The sequence below is a fragment of the Struthio camelus genome, chromosome 32 (assembly GCF_040807025.1).
Source record: "Struthio camelus isolate bStrCam1 chromosome 32, bStrCam1.hap1, whole genome shotgun sequence".
NCBI classification, from domain to species: Eukaryota; Metazoa; Chordata; class Aves; order Struthioniformes; family Struthionidae; genus Struthio; species Struthio camelus.
In genome coordinates, this window is record NC_090973.1 from 4,024,918 (window position 1) to 4,041,462 (window position 16,545).

The 16,545-nt window shown below is 54.9% G+C and overlaps 2 non-coding genes across 2 annotated transcripts; one reads left to right on the forward strand and one right to left on the reverse strand.

Annotated features, from left to right (window-relative positions):
• Nucleotides 1-12,344: 12,344 nt before the first annotated feature.
• On the reverse strand, nt 12,345-12,418 carry TRNAN-GUU (transfer RNA asparagine (anticodon GUU)). The gene has a single exon. It is a non-coding gene; the product is annotated as a tRNA-Asn (tRNA).
• Nucleotides 12,419-13,099: 681 nt separating this feature from the next.
• TRNAA-UGC (transfer RNA alanine (anticodon UGC)) lies at nt 13,100-13,171 on the forward strand. Its single transcript has one exon. It is a non-coding gene; the product is annotated as a tRNA-Ala (tRNA).
• The last annotated feature ends 3,374 nt before the right edge of the window (nt 13,172-16,545 follow it).

Consider the following 16,545-nt stretch of genomic DNA (forward strand, 5'->3'; position numbering starts at 1 on the left):
TCATGGGTGCATTTGGAGCCCCACCTTGGGGCCAGGCAGGTCCTCCCCGAGACCCTGCCCTGAGGTGTGGGCACACACTGGGGTGAATGCCCCCACTGTGGGATGTATGCGCACACTTTGGAGTATGTGTGCACATGGTGGGGTGTGTGCGTAGTGTGATGTGTGTGCGCGTGTGTGTGTATGTGTGTGTGCGTGCACATTTTGGAGTATGTGTGCACACTGAGGGGTGTGAGCGCGCTGTGGTGTTTATGCAATATGCAAACTTGAGAGTATGTGTGCACGTTTTGGGGTATGCACACACTACAGAGTGTTTGCACTACATGTGTGTGTGCACTTTGGAATATATGTGCATGCTGTGGGGGGTGTGTTTGCAAAACGTGTGTGCACTGTGTGTGTGTGCACACTGGGTTGCCTGTGCACTATAGGTTGTGTTAAAACCCCCAGCCCCAGAGGCTGGTCACGGACAACCTTCACCTTCAGCCCTACGAGGGGTGGGGAGGGCAGGTGTAATGATGGAGTGAGGCCAGCCCCAATCGCAAGGGTCTCTCGCTGGGCCCCCAGTGAATGCGGTGCCTGGGGAGGTCGGGGCTGGGTCTGTGTGGTGCCTTCCCCTCTCAGTCCAGCCCCTCCTGGCCCCATCTCCTCCTGGGTGTTACCTTGCACGGCCATTAAAAGTACAATACTGGTATGTTTAGTTATTCAGAAATAAATATTTTTCTTTTTTTATCTACTTTATAATGGTGTTTATCTAGGAAGAGGCAAAAAGGCAAAACAGTGCTGCCTGAGCTTTTGGATCCAGAATATGCCCTGTTCATGGTGATTCTTGGCCCACTAACAGCGGTCCCACCTGTTGCTGCTAGCAGGTGCTGAGGGAAAGTGTCCAAGAAACAAGGAGGACAAGAGAATGATTTTTGTTCTTCCCCCTCCAGCAGACTTTCCCTGTTTCCAGCAGCTCGAGGCTATGGGACGTGGGCCTGGAAGCGTGTCCGTACCGTTGTGCTGAGGGGCTGGTGAAGCTCTTTGCTATCCATTTGTTTAACCTTCTGTGCAGCCTTGCACATGTTGCCCACCACAAAACCCTCACAGGAGTGGTGTGGGTTGTGTGAAGGAGCCGTGGAGGGCAGATGCCAGCGCTGGTCGCTGTGGGACTTTGCTCATAGCTTCCCTGCATGGTGAACGCTGTTAAGTGTTTCTTGACTGTGGTTTGACCTCTCCAGACAGGCACTGTACGACCACTTGTCTTCTCCATGAGGACTTTCCTCCTGCCCTGCTGTTTGCTGCCTTCAGTGGGGCGAGAGCCGGGGCAGGTGTCTAGGGGCCGGGGGGACGGGAGGGCCGGGAGCGCCCAGGCAGTGGGGTGCAAGTGGGGCTGATGGGCACCATCCTGCCGCTTGTCCCAACTGATGGGCACCGTCCTGCTGCTCATTCCGGTGCAGCGGGGCCGGGGAGGAGTTGCTCCCAGCTCGGCCCGGGGCCACGTGCAGCAATGGCTGGGAGGGCTGTGGGTGCTCCTGGGGGTCACGTCCTGCTGCTGCACAGTGAGGGGCTGCTACAGAAACCTTTTTAAACCAAAAAAGAGTGCAAACCAAACACCCCACCCCACCCCAACCCTGCCCGCTGCAGGGCCCCCCCGGGTGGGTGCCCACAGCCCTCCCTTGCAGCCGGGTTCCCGCACGGGGACCACAGCCGGGGTGAGCGCAGCCGCAGTGCCCAGCCCAGCCGGGACCCCGGTGGGGTTATCCCTGCCCCAGGGCCTGCGTGGGGGCAGTGGCAGCCCCCCAACTGCCCACGCAGCCCCTGACTGCTGCAGGGCCAGCCCTGGCCCCCCGGGGCCCTGGGGTGAGGGGGGGCCGTGCCCCTCTGTGACACAGGCTGTGGTCACAGAGGACATCCCGGGTCACAGCCACAGCTCCCCTCTCCCGCCCGGCCACGGCCTCTCCCCACACGTCCCGGCGAGGCCGGGGGAGCCCAGGCGCTGGGGCTGCTCTCAGCACCGCTCTGCTGCCAGGAGCCGCCGAGCCCAGCGGGAGCCGGCGAGGGGAGGTCGGGGCAGTGCGGGGCTGCGGGAACGTGTGGAGGAGGAGGAGGAGGAGGAAGAGGAGGAGGAGGAGGAGGAAGAGGAGGAGGAGGAGAGGAGCTGTTTCCTCATCACCTCCCGCTGCGGGGGTGACCCAGGGCGAGGAGGACAAGGATGGAGCTCTGGGACACTGGCCAGGGGAGGCGGTGTGGGCAGGGGGTGCCAGCGCTCCCCCACCAGGGTAAGGCCTTCAGGATCTCCTTCCCGGGAGCCGTGGCAGAGATCATTAACTCTGGACGTGGCTGTGGAAACCCTGGGGCTGGGGGGAGGCTGGATGAGTTGGTGGGTGCCCCAAGAGCCCTGACTGATATTCTCCTCTGGCTCAGGTGCCAGTGTGGCCACCAGGACTGCTGGGTCCCAGCCCTGATGCTGCCCCTGCCATCCTGGGGCCCCCGGGCAGAAGTCCCTGCCCCAAGGGTCGCTGCTGGCCTTGCAGTGGGGATGGCCCACCCGAGCTCCAGGTGGGGGAAGGAGCTGGAGATGCTCTGGTGGCCATGCAGAGCCTGTGTGTGTGTGGGGATCCCATACAGGGAAACTGGCCCCATAGGGGAGAGCCTGGGGATGCCCTGAGCCCCCGGACAGCACTGTGCTCTGAGGGGTGGAAATCCCTTGCCAATATCCCTAGGGAGGGATGAGGGGGAGATCTGCATCTAGAAGGAAAGGAGACCTGTGTGAAGGAGGCTGAGGGGTCCTGCAGCTCCTGCTGGGCTCTGGAGAGGCCGTCGGAAACACCTGTGCTGGAAATGAATCCTTGGCCTTTGACTCAGCTCAGTGGGGCTTTCTGTCTGGGAGACCGGCCTCTGCCTCTAGCTCCTTCCCACTGGATCTCCTTGTGCCTCCAGACTGGCAGAGCAGGCTTTGAGCTCAGGGACACATTGTGGATGTCCCGTGGCAGGATGTGCATGTCCTAATGGCTCTGTTTCAGCTCCAGAGCCCTCCTGGGGGCAGACAAAAGGTTATAGCTTCAAGGCAGTGCCCACCCCAGCTCTGCCGCCCTTGCCAGGGAATGGGGTGTGTTTGAGGAGGGGGATGCGGTTTGAATATGCTTGCACTTGTCATCTCCTTGGTTAGGCATGTGCTGAATGGTTTGAGCTGGCCCACCCAGAGCATGACATGTCTTTCACTTCTTTTCCAGAGACCCTTGCTGTCTGGGAAGGTGTGGCTAACTACATTGTTCATCAGCTGATGCTGAACCAGGTGGGTCTGCCATCCTGGGCCTCCCCACGAAACCCTTCTTCTGCCTCTTATGTGTCTGAGGGATGACGTCTTGGCTTTGACTTGTCTTTTTGAGAGGGTGAAGAGGAGGGGGAGGAAAGCATCTGGAAAGTTCTTACAAAGAATTGCTCCAAGGCTTCTCCAAACCTTTCCCAGAGAGCTCCATCTGTCCCCTTTGTATGGCAGGAGCAGGCAGGGCACCAGGCCCCATGCTCTGACAAGTCTCCAGCCTGTCCACCTAACAGTCTCGTAATTCTTCTCTTCCTCCTCTTTTCAGGGAGTCAGAGTTATTCGACTTGGGACCTTTGATATTGTGACTGAGCATGTGGGTGGTGGGAAGCGTGGTCTTCTGACAGTTCGCAGACCCGTGTTCCGTCTTTCGAAGAATATTGCAGAGGTTCACGGCCTCACCTATGATAAGGCCTATGTTCCTGGTAAGGAGACAGGCTGAAACTTTGGCTTCCGCGTGGGACATCTGTGGGCTGTGCATAACTGCTGTTCAGTGTTAGACAGCCAGAGTTCCTTCACCAGGTCCTGAGAACACCTTCATTTGCTTTAATTATCATGTCATCCTCATGTACAATACAAGTAGACTCCCTTTCTCTCTGCCTTGCTTTAACAGCTGGCTACACACCAGAGGTATTGGGGATGCTTCTTCTCATCAGATTTCATTAAAACCATTGGTCTGTGTTTACTGCCACACCAGACCTTGTAAAGGCAAATACCAGCATTCATGGTGGCTCTTGCACTCTCCTTCTACTTAGAAGTGGGTCCAAGGCAGCTGTAGAGAGCCTTGAAATGGAGATGGGGAAACTAGTGTGTTTGAAAAGCCATCAGAGGCCAGCTTTGTGGAGATGGCTGGTCAGTGCTGCCAGCGCTGCAGCGGTAGTGGACATTGGTGATGCCTGTGGTGCAGCAGGAGCTCCGAGCTGTGTTTGGAGTGGGTCTTTCTTCTGAAAGGACTCCATCTTCTCTGTGATGGCAGCATCAGTCTGGCACTCCTTGGAGATGGACCTGTGGCACCAGAAGCAGGGATGTTTGCTGTGCACTTCTGAGGGTGCTGGGGGTGGCCAGAAGGATCTGAAGGGGTGTCATGCAGTGCTTGTGTTTTCCTTCCCCTCTTTCCTTCCTTGCGTTCATGTGACGTGGCACAGCTAAATCTCTCCCGCCCTGGAAGACATTGAGTGTGGGCACAAGTATCATGACCTGGCACCCACTCCCTCAGCATGGGAACTGGCCCCCTTTCTCCTCTCCCTGTCCTGCCATCGTGCCTCATGTTCCTACGAGATGGCTAGGGCCCTTTCTTTCTATGTCTGTAGGGAAGAAAGCATTGCACTTGGCCCGTTGCACTTTGTACATCCGGTTGTAGAGTGCATTGAACTTCTCCTAGGGAGCAGTGATATCAGCTTCCTTCAGGAGCTTTCCCAGATGTTTAAAGAAGACAGCTCTGTGGCAGAGTCTTGCTTGAAGACCTCAAAGCTGCCCATGCTCTGTGGTTAGCCTGCTGCGCTTGTGACTTTGTTGCTCTTTTGCTGCTTCCTAGGTCATAAGCTCTCTGAGCCCCTGAAGTGTGCTTGCATAGCCTCGAACATCTCTGTTCCTTGGAAAGCAGTGGAGGCTTGCATAGAAGAGACCATGCATCTTTTCTCCTGTTGCCTCGAGAGTGGGAAGACTGTTGCCCTTGTGTTGAAGGACATCGGCATGCTTGTTATTCAAGGGGTAGATGTGAAAATGAGATTTTACAGAGACTTTCTGAGAAGGCTGAATGGGACCGAGCAGCTGCTAGAAGCTCTTCTTGGGGTAAGTTTTCCATTTCTGCAGTGCTACCTGTGGTCCTTTTGAAATCATGAGTGAATGCAATTCTATTAGCCTGCCATGACCTGTTTAGGGGCATGGACAGTCCTGGCCTGGAGTAATGCCAGCTCCCTGGACAGTTTGTCTTGAGCATTCAGAGGATTTGGCAGCAGAGAAGACCCTGGGAATAGGCTGTACTGGGTCCACCCAAAGATTCATGCAGCCACATGCACTGCTTGCATGTGCTTCGGGAAAAAGTCCAAGGAAAGGGCAGGTCTTGTGTGGTTTTTCCCAGTAGACCTCCCATCTTCCAGACAGCCATGGTTTAGTGCTCCTTTGTGTCAGGCTCACATTTGAACCCATGTGTCCTTTGGCCATGTCTGAGATGGTAAAGGCAGCGAGTTCAACAGCTTCCCCTTAAGCGAGGTAACAATATTTCTGTGTGTCCCTTTGGAAGCTTGGCCTGAGCCCTTCATGGGATGCCCTTGCACTGTGGTGTGGTGAAGGAACAGTGAGTTCCTTCCCTCCTGCCCCCGCCTGGGCCATCTGGGATGTCAGACATCTCTGGGCAGTCTCTGGTGACTTCAGTCCTCTCTCTTTGAAACTGGAGGGCCTGAGCATGTGTCATCTCTCCCATATGGCAGCTGGCCAGAATATCTCCTCACTCTCATCCTCTTGCTCAGTGGTGTTTTTAGGTCTGTGTCTGTGTAGGTTTATTTTTGTAGGGATCATTGCTCACCCCACTGTCTAGGCAGGAAGCAGAGGCACAGGCAGAGCAAGGCCCAGGTGGGGCCAGAGCCCTGTTGCTGCTGTTGCTGTGTTGGTCTAGTTGTGCTGACCAGCTCTTCCCAGGGCCCTACACTCTCACCAGCACACAGGGAGTCTTTCTGTCCTGAAGTGTGCACCTGCCCGCTGCTAGTGGTGGCCGCAGCATGTCACAGAGAGACTCACTGGAGCCCAATGTCCTTGCCCAGGTCTCTAGTGCAGTCCTGTGCTTCAGCCTGGGCTTTCAGGTGCAGCTGGAAAGGGGAGGGGTGGAAGCAGGCTGAGCTGAGCCCCTTGAGGGTTAAGCCAGAGATGCAAGCAGGCTGTAGCCCAGCCCTGCTTCCCAGCTCTGTCTCTTCCTTCTCACTTAGTCCGTGGTGTCTTCTCAGTCCATTGTCTGGGCCAGGGCCTTTTCTCCAGCCTTTGTTCCCAGTGGGTCCCAGAGCAAGACCCTCACCTGCCCCTTAAAAAGACACCAGAGACTTGGCCTTCATAGTTGGAACCCTCTGTGCAAAGGGAAAGGAAGGGCTGCATCTCTCTATTCCTCCATGGTGCACAGGCAGCCGTCTGAATGTTAGGAGAGACTGTGGGGGTTAACCCCACGTCTGAGCCCTTTGTTCTCAGCTCAGGAGGCATCAACTCAAGCCAGCAGGGAAAGAAAACAGAGCAGCCAGGACCCCCGGCTAGTGAAATGCCTTCCCCTGTGCTTGCCTCCATCGACTCCTGCATTAGGAAAGACCTGGTGTCTGGGCTGAGTCTCTGCATTCTAAGCCTTGCAAAAAGCAGTGTTCCTAGCCTTTCTCATGTATTTCCCTCCAGCTGCTCTGCTGTATAACTGAGGGGCTGCTGCGAGGAAGAGAGAGATTCAACATTTCAGAGAGGCAGCACCTTCTCTGAGCAGTGGAAAAGTTTGCTGCCCCTGTGAGCAATGAGATACTTTCCTTGGCATCATCTCACATGTGTCTCTCACCTTTGCAGATGCCGGAGATGAGGGATTCAGTCCTCTTGGGCACTGAAACTGCAGCTTCTCAGACCTGGTCTGGTCATGTCATTGTCTTTCCTGAGTGAGTATGGCTTGTTGCTTCTTAGCCCCTGGCTGGCCAAGCAAGCAGCTTCTCAAGGCATGTTTGGTAGCGTTGTGTTGCCAGCGCTTGTGAAGGCTGCTCAGAAAGTCATTTGAGAATAACTCTTTCCAATGTGAATTCAAGTACAGGTCCATACTAGTCACTGGCTTGGGACATTTCCATGTCTTCTGAGAGACCTGTGTGAATGACGTGTCCTGCATGTATTTTCTTGGGTCAAAGGTTTTTTTGATGGGAGGCCCATCTAGGCCCAAGTGGAGCCTGTGCCCAGTGGGGTTGTGGAGAGCTTTGTGCTGGCTCCCATTGTGCTCAGTGTTTTGTTCCATTACCTGCCTGGGAGATGGAGGTTCCTTTTTACAGATGCACAAACATCAGCTTGGGAGGGCCTGCGAGTGTTTGGGAGGGTGAGAGAGGAGTTAGAAATGGTGCTGGGAAGCTGTAGGGAAGGAGAGTAGCCTGTTCTGCCTGGACATGAACATGAACAGGAGGTGGGAGATGGTCACAGTGGCAGCCCAGAGGATCTGGGTTAGAATGAGCTTTCCTACCAGGAAGGATAGGGAAGCTCTTGAAGAGCCTGAGGAGGAATCTCACACCCCTCCAGGCTCTGGAGGTCTTCATGATGTCACTCAGCTTGCTAGGATGCTCCTCCAGAATCTGGCATGTTCTGTATATTCTGCTTTGCAAAAAGGAGGACTTCACAGTAGCTCCCAAATGCCCCTGTGTCCCCCTTATTCACACAAGGTGCAAAGGAAGTGTGGTGCCCTTCCTTTGAACTGGTGCCTTTTTTCTTGTTTCCAGGTACAAGCTTGAGAGGAGAGCTAGAAAACCACCTGTGGCACCTGCGAAGCCCAGCCAGGAAGAGGAGATGGGAAAAGACAACGCGAGGGGCAAAAAGGGAATGGAACAGCTGGTTCCTGGCAGGGGTTTGTGCCTTCTCCTCCTGTGCTGCTGGGTAGGGCATTGGAGCCAAGGCTCCAGTGCAATGGCTCCCAGGGGTAGCATGAGGCGCTGGAGGTGATGCTGCTTACCCCATATGGGAACTCTCAAGGGACTCAGGATGGGAAAAGTCAGATGGTAAAAAGTCTGGTAGCCTGTGCCAAGACTTCCTTTCATTTTCAAAGCAAGGTGTTCTAACCTTTCTTTCCTACTCTCTCCTACACATCCCCAAAACAGTGCCTTTGTGTTGACTGTGTCAACAGAGGAGTTGTAAGCATGTGAGATCAGTAGACTGATCCAAGGATCTGCTCGCCTTGTGTGAAATTATGACCCCCAGAGAGGCTCTGTTCGGTCACCAGGACATCCCAGCAAGTGCCCTTTTCCATCGAGTGAATGGGATAGAACATGAGAAAACCAATTCCACAAGAAAAGATATTGCCCAGTAAAAACGAAAAGACAGATAGTCTAAGCCAGTGTCTGGAAAGACCAAAGACCACCCAGGAAGCAAGCTTTGAAAGGAATCAGCTTGAGGCCTGCCTCACAGTTTTATCACAAGCTTGAGCGCATCTGCCTATCCTTCCTGTTCCAAAGGTCTCCACAATGCTGTCCTGAAGTGTTTTCTTGCCTCCTGCTTACAGGAACTCTTCCTGCCAAGCGTCTCCTCTTCAGGGAGAGGCATCCTCCACCCAGAATAACAGCTACCAATATGCAGAAAGGAAAGGGGAAGAAAGCTGAGGTCAAAGCGTCTCGTGGCAGGTGAGACACTTGGAGGCATGGAGGAGGGTGATCCTGCAGCCTTGTGCTTTTTTGAGTGAGATGTTTGCTGTGGACACGAGGTTTAGGGCAGCTCTGAATGCCTTTTCTCACATGGCACAGTGACTCCTGATCCCACAATGGCAGGACTGCCTTTACACCCCTGATCACTTTCTCCTTCTTTAATCCTGGGTCTCCAGGAAGAATCAATTTTCCATACCTAAGTGCAAGGTAGCTGGGACTGTTGAGGAGTGTTTAATACATTTGCCAGGATGGGGTAAGTGTGTCTCACAGAGCCTGTCTTTGTAAAGGCCCCTGCTCCTCTCCTTGCTGCCTCGAGAGAGAGCCTGTGCCTGGGCATCCTGAGCGTTCCTCCAGGCACATCATGGAGCCCTGGGTGCTTCAGCTGGGGGTGATCTCTGTGTCTGTGGATGTGAACACAGGCAGTCGACCCCACATCATTCTGCTGCGGGACTGCCTTCTGCTGCAGAAGCAGGTGCCCAGCTTGGGAGCGCAGAGTGGAGACCAAACTCGCGCTGTGCTCACACCACCTCCCCACAATGTGTATTTTCAGTGTGCTCCCAGCCATCGGAGGGAGCTCCTCACAGAAGGTGGAGAAGGGCAGGAGGAAGGACAGTGCTGACACCATGCCCCCACCTGAGAAACTGGTTAAAAAAATCCAGAAGATGCCAAGACAGGTACGTGCTACTGGCTGAGGTCCTCCTTGTGCCCTAAGAACTTGTGGAAAAGCACACTTCTAGGGGCAGCGGGCATGAAAGACCCCTTCCTGTGTGTTCATTTGGCCCTTGACCAGCCTTGTCCTGCTCTAGTTTTGCAATGCATTTGTCACTAGTGCGTTCTCAGGAAACACATCAGAAGGCCCTCTTTGGCCCTGTTTCTAGGGGGAATGTACCTGCTGGGCCCTTCAGGGACAGGGCATGGGCACTTTCTGTTTCGCTCAGTGATCATTTAGCTCCTTGGTCAGATCAAAAATGCCATTGTCAGACCTGCCAGTATTAGCTGAAGGGCATAAGAGCACTGACAGGCAGGCTCAAGGCAAGGGGCAAAAGAGAGAGTGAGAAATGACCTTTGTGCCCTGGAAAACAACAGATGCCAGTAATAACCTTTGCTGCTTCTTTTCTGTGGCCCTCCAGGTGGAATATCACTTCAGAGTAATGGGGGAGGGGATTCTTGTCTTTCCCCCAATCTGAGCCCCTGGGAAGATCTTCCTTTCCTGTGCAGTTTGCTGACAAGACAAGCAAGGCAACTGAAGCCAGAAGAGCCCCTTTGGAGAAGTCATGTGAAGAAACCACAGTATTTCCTCTGGAGCCATTTTCCAGAAGTATCCGTAAGAAGCAAGGAACCCTGAGGAAAATGGGGCTTGTGGTCCAAGTGAAGTCCCACTGTTACTAAAGGCCCGTAGTTGGGCTTTCGGCTGTTGGGGAAGCTCAAGTGAATGCTGATGCTGAGAGTAACAGCTGAGGTCATAAGGGATGTTCAGGCTCATTTGGTCTGACCTGCCAAACCTCAGAGTAGGATTGCATTAAAGGTTCCTGCTCTGCCAATGGTAATTTCTTCCCCTCATTTGCAATGCTATGGGAGATGTCCGATGGAGATAGGGGGTTAGTGGGCAGCCTGGCCCTTCCCTCCCCAAGGGCAGTGGGCCTGAGAAGGAGAAAATTGGGTTTATGGAAACAGAGGGGATTTGTAGCCCAAGAGACAAAGCACAGCACAGAGTGGGGGCTGTCCTTGGCATCCCAGCCACAGATGTAGAGGGACAAGTGCTGAATGCGAGTTGCAGGGAGGAGGCTGTTTAACCAGCTGCCGTGCAGCAGGGACTTCAGTGAGAGCTATGTTTCCTACAAAATGCTGAATCTCTGGTTGTGATTAATTCCCCAAAGATTTCTTGGTGCTGGTGTTTGGAATCAGAGGTGTAAAAGGGAAGGGAAAAGCAGGATCTGATGTGGAAGAGAAACAGCAGAGAGGGCTCCATCTGGGACCCCTCATGAACATCCCTCTGAATCGGCTCCTTCCTGCTGAAAGGGCACAAGGCAGGACAGAAATGCAGTGACTCCCCTGCAGGAGTCTAGCAGGAGGCTAAAAGCTGACTGTAAAACTGTGACTTCACAACAGCCCCAGATCAGAGACCGAAGGTCATCTCTCCTGCACCTTGCACACAGACTTTGCTTTTATGTTCTCTGTCCCCTCAGCAGCAGCTCACAGCACAAACATCTCAAACCTCCCCAGTGTGTGTTTCCTTACCCAAACACACTCATGCATCAGGCTGCCCTGTCCAGCCCAGCTGCAGCACCTTGCAGCTCCCCATCCCTGCACAGAGCAAGAGGACCTGCTCCTGCAACCCCACAAGCTGCTTTGGTCCTCTTGCCAGCTGTTGCTGCTGCTGAACCCTACTCTCCCGTCAGGTCTCAGCTGCAGCTGTGACCCAGGGCATGCTGCTCTGTCTCCAGTCTCAGCCTCTCTCCAGGCAACAGGTCAGGCCAAGGATCGAGCACCGACTGGACTGAGAGGGCTGTCCTCTCCCCTGAGGTTGTGCTTGGGGTGGAGGAAGGCCTGACCCTGCCACAGAGGTCTCTGGCAGAACTGACTGTGCATCAGGCAGATGGCAGAATCTCTCCCACGTCCCCACACACTTGCTGGGGCAAGGACTGACACAGCCTCTTTCACTGCCCCGTGGGACTGCACCCTCCCTTCTCCCCATTCAGGAACGAGATGTGCAGACACGACCACCCAGCGCGGACACCTGCTGTTCCCTCTTCAGTCCTTTCCATCAAGGATGGGGAGGGCACAGCTGAGCTCAGCTCAGGGTCAAGAGGACTCACGTGCATCCTCCGCGCTGCTCTCCAGCTTCTCTGGCCATCCCACATGGTCCAGAAAGGACACCCCACAGCAACACGCATGTGCCAGCCACCAGCAGATCTGCTGTCCCAGAGCAGGCTCCCCAGGGATGTACCTCCAGAGAAGCCTGGCTTTTGTTATGAGTGAACACAAGTGAGAGGAGGGGTGAGAGGAAGGGGCTGTCCATGCAAGCAAGGTGATTGTCTTGCCAGTTTTGAGAATGAGCTTGAAAATGCTAGTCTGTAGGGACAGTGACTGCAGGACAGTCACTACCCCAAAAGACTCCTTCCAGGTGGGTCTTGAGCCAGAAACAGGAGCATCTTTGATGAGGATGGGGTTTGAGCCCCTGTGCACAGTGCAGAATAGATTAGCAGTGCATCGCTTTAACCTCTTGGCCACCTCTTCACCATGCCGTTGTTGTTCATCTGTGGCTGTTCATGTTTCCCTCTCTTCTCTTCTTTGGAGGATGACACAGGACAGAATGGACAGCATTCACTAAGCCCTGATTTATTGTATTTTAGCCATAGTAAAGTGTATGTGTCTCGTGCTTGGTGCTGATCCTTACACTGTCAATCCCCCTTCCTATTCCGTCCCAGCATAAAACCCCTCAGTAAGACCAACCTCTGCACACACAGAGGTGTGAATGGGAAGGTCAGTGGCACCAGCCCCACCAGCAAGGACCCCTCTATTCACAGCAGCCCTGGTTCAGGAGACAGGTCCTTCCCTGAGCAATTCACCATCCTGAGCCAGAGCCACGGGGTTACCACAGGTTACCATGAGTGCTAGTGCATGGGGACCATGAGCAAAAGCAAAAAAAGCCAGGGTGCCGGGCAGCAGAGTCCTCCAGGCACCCCACCAAGGGGCACCGTCCCCGGGTGGGCTCGAACCACCAACCTTTCGGTTAACAGCCGAACGCGCTGCCCTGCTGCGCCACAGAGACCCCACCACTGGCATCAGGACAGTCCCCAGTGCTTCTGGAGTGGGAACGTCCCTGAGGCCAGGCACGTCCCCAGCCCCAGGGAAGGGGGTGCTGCCCTTCACCCACCACCAGTTGCTGGTGGCCAGAGCAGAGCAGGGGGAGGCCTGGTGACCAGGTGAGGGGCTGTGGGCAGCTCCCTGCCCAGGATCACCTCTACCTGCTCCCGTGGCCCCTCCACTGCACACCCCGGGGAGGGAGGGCAATTGGAGCTGTGGGCACCTCACCTGGGGAGGACATTTCCCTCAGCGTGTTCACTCCTGCTGTTGGTGTCAGGGACAGATGTGCTGCACACAGGAGTGCTGCACAGGGTGGCAGAGGAGACTCGGGGAAGGGATTTGTTCCTCTCCATCAACCTTCCCTGGGAGGGCCAGAGCGTGGGAGCAACACCTGCAGCGAGTCTTCTCCTGCCCCCATCGACTGCAGAGATGTTGGAGGGGCAGTGTCCCATGGTGCAGCCCTGGTCCAGGACTAGTCCCAGCTGAGAGACAATCTCCACTTCCCCCATCCCAGCCTGTGGCCCAGTAAGAGGGTTTGAATGCAGTTTTCTGCTGAGGATCTCAGAGCAGCAGGGGAGAACAGGGCTGTGCTTGTCAAGGGCACATCCTGGGACGAGTGTATGTCCCACCCTTCAGCAGGTTGTAAGGGGATGTAGCTCAGTGGAAGAGCGCCTGCTTTGCATGCAGGAGGTCCTGGGTTCGATCCCCAGCATCTCCAGGGGTGCTTTATGTCCTGACTGTCCATCCCCTTGGTCCTCTCCAGAAAGTGTAGGCTTACGGTAGTAGCAAGCCAGCACCTTGGAAAACCTGCTCAGCTGAAATGACATCCCTGGGCAAGGGGAGTTAAAACTGATGCTGTTGGGACATGGATTTTTGTGTCACTACTATTGCAACAAGCTGAGCGGCCAGCAGTAGGCAAACAGGCAGGAGCTGAGAGGTCATCCAGTGCATCAAAATGCCCTCTGAGGAGAAGACTACATCCCCTTTCCTTTCACAGCAGCTGATTGGCCAGCAGCAGGTGGGCAGCCATGTGAGGTCATCAAGGGTACAGCAAAGCCCATGAGGAAGACATAAGAGCCTGGAGGGAGGAAGGAGGGAGAAGCAGGTAACATGACAGCACTGGCCTAGTGATTGTGAGATCACCTCTATGACTGCAGCTGATTGGGCACTGTGAGGTCCTCAGGGGCAGGAGAAAGCCCCCAGGAGAGAGGGCAGAGGCAGAGTCAGGCAAGGCTGGCCTGGCTGGGAGCTTGTTTGTGAGGTCACTTTTATTGCAGCAATCTGATTGGGTGGCAGGCAGGCAGGTGCTGTGAGGTCATGAGGCAGATGAGAAAACCTTCCCCATGAAGAAGAGAGCTCAGGGGAAGGGGAGAGGGAGAGGTGAGTGAGAGGGATGTGTCTAGGGTGCTGATTGTGAGGTCAATTCCTTACATCAGCCGGACTGGCCATTAGCATGTAGGTCAGCAGGGAGGCAGTGTGAGGTCATCAAGAGCATCAGAAAACTGCCACCAGCAGAAAGGAGAGCTAAGGGGGAGGCAGGTAAAGGGGGGAAACAATGGGATGATGATGCAAACATCTTTTGCACTGTGGCAAGATCTTTGGAACTGAAGTTGTAACTGTGATACAAAGATGACATTCCCATTTGTTTAATACAGTCCTTTATCAATAGAAATGGATCATGCATGCTCTGGAGTGGTCATGTAGGACCACAGGCCAGCTGGATAATAAGGATTAACTGGAACAACCCCATTCAGGGACTCTCACCTGCTCCACCTGAAGATGCTGTTGCAAGGACACCTGCGGCAGAGACTACCCTCAAAAGCCAGAGAGCAGCCAACTCTCCTGTTTATAAGATTTGGATTCCCCAGATGAGCATTCCCTAAGCAAAAGTTCCCAATGGATTAGGTTTCTTTTATATATCTATATATGGTTTTATATACATATATATATATATATATATATATATATATATATATATGTATGTAAACACTCTGTCCAAGAATGTCTGTGAAGCAAACAGATCATTTGGATGCATCATGTTCTGGTTATGGACCTAGGCGCTCACGCTGTGCCCCTCAGCTCCTGCTATGGGCTCTGTGTGGAGCTTTAGAGCCAGCACGCTGTTTCCTACAGCCAAGGTGAGAGATCTGGCTGCAGGTCTGATCTTGGTGCTGGCAAAAGTCTCCTGAGGATGCCAAAGACATCATCCTGGAGAGGGAGCAGGGGCATGTCTTCATTCTGTCACTCTTGGCCCATCTCTGGCCCATGTCCATGTGTGTCTGTGTGGTGACATTTTTGCAGCTGAGCAGAGGGGTCCCAGCCCTCAGGGAGAGGAGGGGTCCCAGCCCTCAGGGAGAGCGTGTCCTTTGGGTGAGGGCTGAGCCTGGCCCATCTCCCCATAGGGTAGGAGAGGGGCAGTGCCAGCCCTGGGGCTTGCTGAGCAGGTGGTCACCCCGTGGCGGAGGGGCCATGGGATTGATCAGAGCAGGCACTGCTCTTCTGCACCCTGGCTGTTGGAAGCCCGCATGAGAAAAGTGTTCACAGAGCGAGACCCCACAGAGGTGGGTAATGCACATGGGCACTGCAAACACAACCCTTGCTCCTGCTGGGGCTCAGGCTCCAGCCCCGCATCTCCCACAGGGAGAGATGGGCCAGGGCTAGGGAGGGAGGGGGCTGCCTCAGGGCAGGGGGCTGCCAGCAGGGAGGCTCCAGGTCGCGGGGCTGGAGGTGGTGTCTGAGGCCCGGCTGCCCCCAGAGCCTTCAAGGTCACCTTAGCCCTGCCCCACTGCTTCAGAGATTTGCTGGTGACACCATTGTTGTCACCATCAGCAGCACTGGTGCTTTTCCCTCGTGCCTACACTGGGGATCCAGTCCCCTCCCATAATCACTTCCCACTTCTGCACACATGGCCCAGCCCTCCTGCAAGGTCCCCAGCACCAGTGCTCCATCCTGGATAGGAGCCGGGATGTCCACAGCTCTGGGACGTGCTGCTGCCCGTGGAGGGTCAGTGCAGGGCCTGGCACTGGAGGAGCTCCCAGTGGGGCACGGGGAAACGCTGCTGCGGGAGAGGGTGCTGGTGACAGCCACCGGCTCCCTCCTCTCCTCGAGGGCAGGATCCTGCTGTTTGCAGTGCTGCTGAGCCCTGGCTGTTCCTGGCGGGGAGCCTGGCTTTGCCCTGTCCCGGCTGGAGGAAGAAGGGGGCTCACACAGCCCTCACTGCTGGGCTGTGGCTTGGCTGCTGGGGGAGAGGAGAGCTGCCCCTCTCCTGGGAACCAGAGCTGAAACCCTCCTGCGAAGCAGTCAGTGCTGGGCAGAACTGGGACTGGTGGAGTTACCCTCTGCCTTCTCGAGAGAGGCACCAGACCCTGGGCAGACAGGTCTGATTTTGTCTGGTGGCCTGACAGTGCCGGCTGCAGGGGAAGAGGTGAGCTGTGCTCAGGCAGCTGGGCAGGGAGAGCTGGCGGCAGCTGCACGGCCCCATGCTTGCCTGGGGCTGGGAAGGCTGAAACCAGTAACTGAGTGGAGGATGGATGCATAAGTAGTGGGAGGAGGGGATGATGAAGGAAAGAAAAAAATGCAAAGGAAAAAATAGGGTACATAAATAATTTCAATGCAGGAAAAGAAAATTAATTCAGGAAAAAATGCTACTCTCAAAAACTGCCAGTTTAGTCACAGAATCTCAACATTTTTTACATATAGATATTAACATAGATCCTATAGATACAGACACAGAGGCATTTGGTGACTCTTCCCCATTGCAGGAGATCTCTCTGAGTAGAGCAGGTGTCAGCTCAGTGTGGGAAAGGAAATGAGCCAGGACAAAGGTGGAGTGTGTTTTTGTGTGCTCGGCCTTGGCCCCACTGCCCATCAGTGTGTGGTATGGGGAACCCCTCAGGAAGGGCCAGCGGGATGCGGAGATCGGAGACCTGCCCCCATCTGGAGGAGGGAGGGCAGTTTGGGTGCCAGATGCTGCACAACCACCGAACCCTCCTCCCCACTTGGCTCCTGTGTGAGAGGGTCTCGCCTGTGGGCAGTGGGGCTCAGCCCGTTAAAATCCCAGCCTAGGAACAGGGATCCTGTCTCAGCTCCCAT